The sequence below is a fragment of the Antedon mediterranea genome, chromosome 4 (genome assembly GCF_964355755.1).
Source record: "Antedon mediterranea chromosome 4, ecAntMedi1.1, whole genome shotgun sequence".
NCBI classification, from domain to species: Eukaryota; Metazoa; Echinodermata; class Crinoidea; order Comatulida; family Antedonidae; genus Antedon; species Antedon mediterranea.
The window spans coordinates 13,108,894-13,116,795 of NC_092673.1; positions in this window are offsets into that span (position 1 = coordinate 13,108,894).

Consider the following 7,902-nt stretch of genomic DNA (forward strand, 5'->3'; position numbering starts at 1 on the left):
AGGACGAATATTAATATGCATCTTCCAAATAATTTGACACTAAAATTATTTAATTTAATGTAAGCGTTTAGGAGATATGGTTATTTTGTTTTCAATTGGATTAAAATATTCAAATTGAGGTCAAAGGTCAAAGAAAAACATTAGAAATTTGATAACATGGGTTTTTATAACTAGCATGGTTAAAAAATTCATAAAATGCAATCCTTGGACTTTCCTTCTGATTTGCAGACTAAAATACATTAGGAATGGACTATTTGTGACTTTGTATACGATTATATATGTATTTCAATTTCAATGGCTACCACTTTAAATTTTGGGCGCCATCTTGGAACTCATTTTATATAATATTTCCTGAATTGGTTTTACTGACTTCAGAAATTCTTGATTCAGTACATTATTTGTCTATTTGTAACTTTTACAGCCAGAGATATATGATATACCAATTTACTGGCAGCCATTTTGGATTTTGGCCGCCATCTTGGAAAATCGGAAGCTGATCGGGTGGCTCCTAGGCAAAAATCAATTAGTACGTCTAAAAGAAGCCTCATGCAAAATTTGGTGCTTTTGTCCAACTTGTAACGTTTTAGTCGCTAAGCCACCTGACTAAGTAGGCCTAATGTAAAAGGGAATGAAGTTCCTGTATCAAATCTAACAAAGGAAGATGCACTCAAGAAGGAGAGTTGTTATTTGAAGATATGAAATAGTTTATTCTTTGTAATTTCCTAGGATTTTTAAAATCCATTAAAAAATCATCACAGAGTATACTAGCATGCTAGTTGGTTGTGAGATGAACTGTTAATTAAGTTATGTGTGGGGATGATGATAAAGGTCATCATTTTTTCAATGGGTCTATTACCTCAAATTGTAGAAACAATCTGGAACAGGTGCACAAGTTGTACAAGAGGGTTATATAAAAAGAGCAATACATTTATTATACTGTACATGCATTTGCCGATACTTTAGAACTATGGAAGGCAAAAGTTAGGTTCGACAAGCAGAATGGCTTTTTTTTTAATGGAGAGCAATGCATTCACCTTTTTATTTTCCATATTTCAGTTGTACCAAGAATGTACCTTGAATGTAGCAAGCTGAAATCGATGAAACCCACAAGATTTATTATGAAAAACATGCCTAAAATCTCTAAGAATATGTGTTTCTTTCCTGGATAACATTCATCTATCGAACCAAACAGTCTACCACCTTTTGGTAAGCATGAATTGAAATGTCTAGCAAATAAAGCAAATTTTTTATTGTTGCTTAACACTCAAAGTTTAGAATGATATCTATGCTGAAGGGTCCACAAAAAACTAAGCCATGCAAAGAGTAGACATTTAAATGTTATAAAAAAAAGAAAGAATACATTCAAAGTTATGTTGGTATAACTTTAAAAAAAGTAGTTTTACTACTAAAGATTACAGTAATTTAGAATGCAATTTTATTGAAAAAAAAAAGAAAACATATACAAAAATGTGGCTCAATAGCCCAAATTCATTTTAATCAAGCTAAAAGATAGAGATATAAATATATATATAATACAATATAGATAATTTATTACTGTCCGGGTTAAAGTATGGTTGAGGAACAGAAATTTGATGCTTTCAGCAACACCACTCTGTGGCTGCATGTATAAGGTAAGAAGTTTTTTCAAACAAATTAGCATATAAACCTACAAAGAAGCAGATGACTTTAAAAAAACACTGAGAAAGTGGCAAGACCATTATCAGCAGATGTTAAACCAAATAAGATTCAGACTTTCAACTACAAATAGTCATGATAAAGACCAACAAACGGATGTTAAAATTCAACAAAAACTAATTGTTAAACAGAGAGTACGTATTTCTAGACTAAAACACGGCGTACGTAAACTAAAACAAACCGTAACAAGGCCAACTGCCATAAGTCGCGTGCTCTCAGAAAAAAATGAACTTTCAAAACATAATGTACTTTAAAACTTTTCTGTACATCAAAACAGTTAAAAAAGTACATAAAAGCGATAAAACGCATAGTGATACCGGACCGACAGACAGACCGACCGACATAGTGAACTATTGAGTCGCGTCCACGCGACTAAAAAAAATAAAGGTACAAATGTTGCAATGAACAACATTGCTAGTATTATAGGTCAGGTAAAACGATACATTAAAGAACCAGCATTGTCATTTTTCTCCTTACAGCTTAAGAATTCTGAACTTCTAACAAAAGCCAGGGGTAGAAGATGGTCATACAGTAACAAGGTGTTAGCCCTGTCACACCATCAAGGCCCCAGGGCGTATGAATTTTGTAGACAAATATTCATTATGCCTACACCTTCATCTTTACATAAATGGTTGAAAAACATCGAAATTCAACCAGGGTTCAACACCGTTCCATCTTCCGACATTACGCTTTCCACAATTTGTTTCCATTTTTGTCTGTTTATCGCAGGATGGTTTGTTATTGTGTTAATGTCTACATGTCTTATTTGATTCATCCAGTTATTTCTTGGTCTTCCTACGGGTCATTTTACTTTCCTGTTTAGTTTACTTCATTGTTTGTTTGATTGGGGTATCATCCGGTAATCTAATTATGCGTTTAATAGCCGGATTTAAAAAGAGAAGAAGAAGCTGAAGCGACCGATGTCCACAAATTCTTCCCATGTGCAGTTCTTTAATAAATAAAAGTCATGGCTGAATAATGTGAAAGCAGACACCACGAGCTGGATGGCTATTGGTGATATCTTGCTTGTTAGAGCTATGGGCAGACCTAAACATCAGAAAAGACATAAAGTTTATGCTCACAGCAAGATTCAATCAAGATATTGTTGAAAACCTGTTTTCACAAACTTATGTAAAAACAATCAATATTGATTGAACAAGTTGTACTGCACATCTAATCAGTTTTGTGAATAAATAAAGTTTATATATATAAATCGGCAAAGTTCAACCAGGTTCAACATTGCCGATTTGTCTGGGACGAATCGTAACTATTAGCCAATCACACACTGAATATCAGTCGACGTCACTCGCGGCGGGAATCTGCTCTCATCATCGATCCACACAACATCGACGATTGCGATAATGATAGCAGCGACAACAGTTTCGACGTGTCTCTTCTTAATTTTGTTGTCTCTACGACAAAGGTTTGAAGGGATTTAAAGATATGCGAACAAAAAGCAATGCATGGAGTGAGGTTGCGGCAAAACTAGGATGTACTGTTAAAAAATGCATCCAACAGAACTAAAGTGTCCGGACAACATTTTCTTTGTTAATTTTGTGTTTTTATAGTTTATTTTGTATTTACTGTTTGTATTGTTTGAGGGTCCCTAATGATCAGCTGATGCTGGATGGACCACCCTCATAAAATATTGTTGAAAAAAAAAAAAAAAAAATAGGCACATCTAGCCTAGGCCCTACTAACTAGCTAGGCCTAGTTCGCTAGCGTTCTCTACCTGCCTGCTGGATTTTGCCTTTTTAGTAGGTAGGCCTAGCCTTATCTTAATGATAAAACCGTAATTTAAAGAAAAATAGTACATTGCCTGGAAGTCAACGAGTTTTGGTTAAATTTAACTGTTATAGCTAAATCATTTTTGTTAATGTAATTTTTTTTATTTTTCATCTTCCTTAATGCAAATGGTTACAAAAAAATTACACTAACTACAACTATGGGCCACAGTTATTACTTTTGAGGAGTGTACTTAAGTTAAAGAGAGTAATATATTTTTTTAAATAGTTCATACATGGTTACATTTACTTTAAAAAGCTTACAAATTCACCCTAAACTAGCAATTTTCTAGTAGCTTTTTCATGATTTCTAGTTTTTCTAATTTTAAAACTTTTAAATCAAGTATATTAACAATGGTACTTGATTTGCCAATTCTGTAAATTCAATTTTTTTAGAAATTAAAAATGTGCTAGGTCTACTGTAGCTAGCAAAGTTGGGTTACTAATTTCCGTTCTTTTCCTTACCCTGTTTTATAAACAAAATAAATAGATATGGTTTTTAGGACTTTTGAAATAAAAGAGCTCTATAGGCCTAGTTAGAATAGAATAGAAGTAGGCATAGAGGCTGTAAAAAAGCTGTACTGTATTTCATCACAAAACTTTACCTAGGTCCTCTTAGACTATTTACAGTCACAACTTAGGACTCTTAAGTCGTGATCGGTAGTGACATGCTTGCATATTATTGACATTATTATTTTTAAGGAAGAGAGCTATTTTATTAGATCTAACTAAGATGAACCAGTCTTCCTAGCACATTAAAATCATGACAAATTAGTATTAATATAATCAGACTTTGAATAGGTTGTTTTAGTTTTAATAAAGTTATTAAATATTATCACTTCCATATAGAAAAAAAAACAAATGTTTTCACTAATAAAATGACAAAATAAATTTAAATGGTTACATTCAACCACAAAACCATTTTGATGGTATCTAAATGCTTTAAATTACATTTTTTCAGGTAAATAAATTTTTCTTTTTTAGATCCAATTTTTGGTCAAAGTGGATAACTAGGCCTTAGGCATATTCTAGGATGCAGACGTTCCAACCCTCCCGATTTATCCGGGAGTCTCCCGAATTTTAACATCACCTCCCGGTCTCCGAATTTTAAATATATCTCCCGATTTCACACATTTCTATAAAATTAAAATTCAGTATTATTGCATTAAATTAAAATCTATCTTCCCACGAAAGTTAATATTACAAATTAATTTAATCTCACACGTCGTACGTACCACCCCGTATGATACAACGAACATGTAATGTATGTAAAGATTGTATAGCATAGTACAGCATACTGTAAGGCGACGTCCTTTGTGTTTACCGACAGTATGTGATTCTTACCTTTAGCGATAAAGCTACAGTATCGCTTTATCAGTAGAGTAGGTGCACGTGTACTGAAAATTTTTCCTGGTTACAAGTTTGACCTAATTCCCATGCCCAGGGAAAGCATCATCGTCAGTGTAATAGGAGTAGTACTGTGCGACGTCCTTTGTGTTTACCGACAGTACGCGATGAATCTACAGAATCAGTAGTAGGCGCGCGTGTACTGAAATTGCTAGTTACAAGTTCTTTGACCCAATTCCAATGCCCAGGCATCGATCGTACCATCGTACAGTACTGTATGTATTATCACTGCGCATGTACCGGAAAAGTACTTGTAGTACTGTATTTTGCGTACATACTTTCGTGAATTGCAATCACTTGTGAAATTTTCTGGTTTTACAGTATGTCGGAAAAACGTAGTAGCGTAGTTTTAGAGACTAAAGAAAGTTGTAAAAAGAAAAAATATAAAACTAGATTTTCTAATGAATGGAAAAATACGTTTCCGTTTGTTAGTGCGAGTAATCAACACGTTACCGAGAGTGAATACAAGTTTTTTTGCACTATTTGTAACGTGAATTTGTCATGCTCACAGGGAGGAATCAACGATGTTGCTGTACACTCCAGTAAGTTGTTTGTTTTAATTTGTATTTTTGTTAATGAATTAATACAAGTACAGATTTGATTTGTACTGTGAATGATTTTTTATTTAAGTGTATACAACAATATAAAGTTAGTAAATATAGTTTGATTTATAATCACCAAACAAGTTCTTTTCTTTTTGTTTGTATTACTCTGATTTGCAAAGAGCTGTCTTAAGATTCGTGTTGGTAGTACAGTATACTTTTATTCTTGAACGTTGGTGGCGGTATACCCTCCCGATTTTTAATTCATTTAGATTGGAACGTCTGAGGATGTGACATTAAAAAAAATGGCATATTAAAAAAAAAACAAGGGGACAATACATCTTTTATTGCCTGGGTCTAATAATACTGTACCAAAGGAGATTACAATACCACTACTATTAGGCCGCCTACTAATAATATTAGCCTCTAATACAAAACTAAAGCTTGTTTTCCATTAAATCGCTACATCATGTCGACATGTATCACCGACAGTTGTCCCCGACTTAGGATAGTGATTTTATGGAAACGCTCGTTGTAGGGTGTCAATCTGGTACTAAACTATGCATGCATTGACACCAAAAGCACAAAAAACGTACGTACACACTTACGTAATTTGAAATGGCAGCAATTGCAAGACGTCAAATTTTAATTTTAAAAAATGCTTCTGCTTTTATGGAAGCAAAAAAAGCAAAACCAATGTAAAATCAATAAAAAAAAAGAAAACATCGATGTTGGGTTAGAAAAATCTACCAAGAAATAAAAAAGAAAAAACGAAATATGGACAGTACTCGACACTATTTAGAATTCTAAAAAGTGATGACCGAGAGTACTTTTACAGGTAGCTAAGAAAGTTAGTTAGTAAGTTAGTTATCATATTATGGTTAAAATATTATATAGAGAATTCAAAACCTAACTATTTTAAAATAAAATATCTTGATATTAGATTCCAAAGCAGCATCTTAATAATGAGCAGTCCTTACAATTAGGAAGACCTGGAAATAAGGAAAGTGATGAGGCTGAGACCTGTACCCTTTTTTAGGACAATGATGAAGATCTTATAACAATCAATGACTTAAAACACTAAAAATGAAAGAGTTTTGTAAAATTGTGTTTCCTCAAAAGACATGAAAAGAAAATTATCATCATCAATTAATTAATTAAGTACAAACAAACTGCTCGTTTAATCTTTTCATAGAAATCAAAATCAATAAAGGGGATATTGAAGAGCAAAAAGTTGAACTAATTGAGGCAGCTGCTAAATTAATCAATAGTATTATTATCAATTAAGTATGTCAAAAACTACAAATAATAAGGAATACCCTTTGGATGATGAGTTAACTGTTGAAAATGGTTTGGCCTACCCAGAAGTTTGAGGATTTTTTGTAAGAAATTATTTGTTGGAAAGGAGACTGAATTAAAGGTAGCATCAATTGGCCAATCGATCATCCAAGCCGCAAGGCCTAGAGCAATTTATAGCTCCATTTCAATTGGGCTTTGCCATACAGATGCACCACCATTTCGAATAAAAATACCTAATAAATTCTTTAAATTTACTTTTAAAATAAGTTTTGAAATTTGAAGGAAATGCTGTCATAATTAGTATGGATAGGTTGTGTGACGTAGCGCATGATAGCTCAGTTACCTTTAATACTGACAATGTAGACCACAACATTCAGATTCAGATTCAGATAGAAAGAATACATTCCATGGAATGGGTATGATAGCATGTATCAAAAATGGAAAGGTATAAATATAACATCCGTTCCCAGAAAAATTTTCTCAAGCAGTCAGATATCAAAAGCATCTCATGTGAAAATGGTAACCTACCATGAGTCAAGGAACATACTTAATTGTATGAAGCAGACATCCATATCTGAATGTGTTATATTTCATATTAAATTTTCCTAATGCTCAGATATTGGTACCTTGTTCGTTTGACCAAAATGCTCTGGGCTGTCGGTCACTGCCATCAAAATCACTTGCCCATATACTGCCATGCATTCTCCACTAGAGTTTGAGGTGTACCAAAAAACTAATCATTAAATACATGTAACCTAAAAGTGCATGAACTTCCCGGGGAAACAGCTGCAGATTATACCAAACACATCTCACATATTGCAAATATTGTCTGCTAAATCAAGAATGCGGATGGAGAAGAAATTCGACAGAAAATAATCAGATATTGCGAATACTATATAAGAGTCATTGTTAATCATGCCACCACAGCCAGCCTAAATGAAGTTTGGAATATGAGTTGAACTGCCATCTACATCCTCTGGATTCTATTTCAACTTCATGTACATCTTTAAAACAATTAAAGACAAACATAATGTAACAGGTAATAAGATAATTTTTATTTTCGTATTAAACAAGGCTAATTTTAACAGATTTTTATTTGGTTAACAAATATTAAAATGTTTTTCTTATTTTAAATTACAGGTGAGCGAATTTATGGATCAGACAGTTCTGCTGGT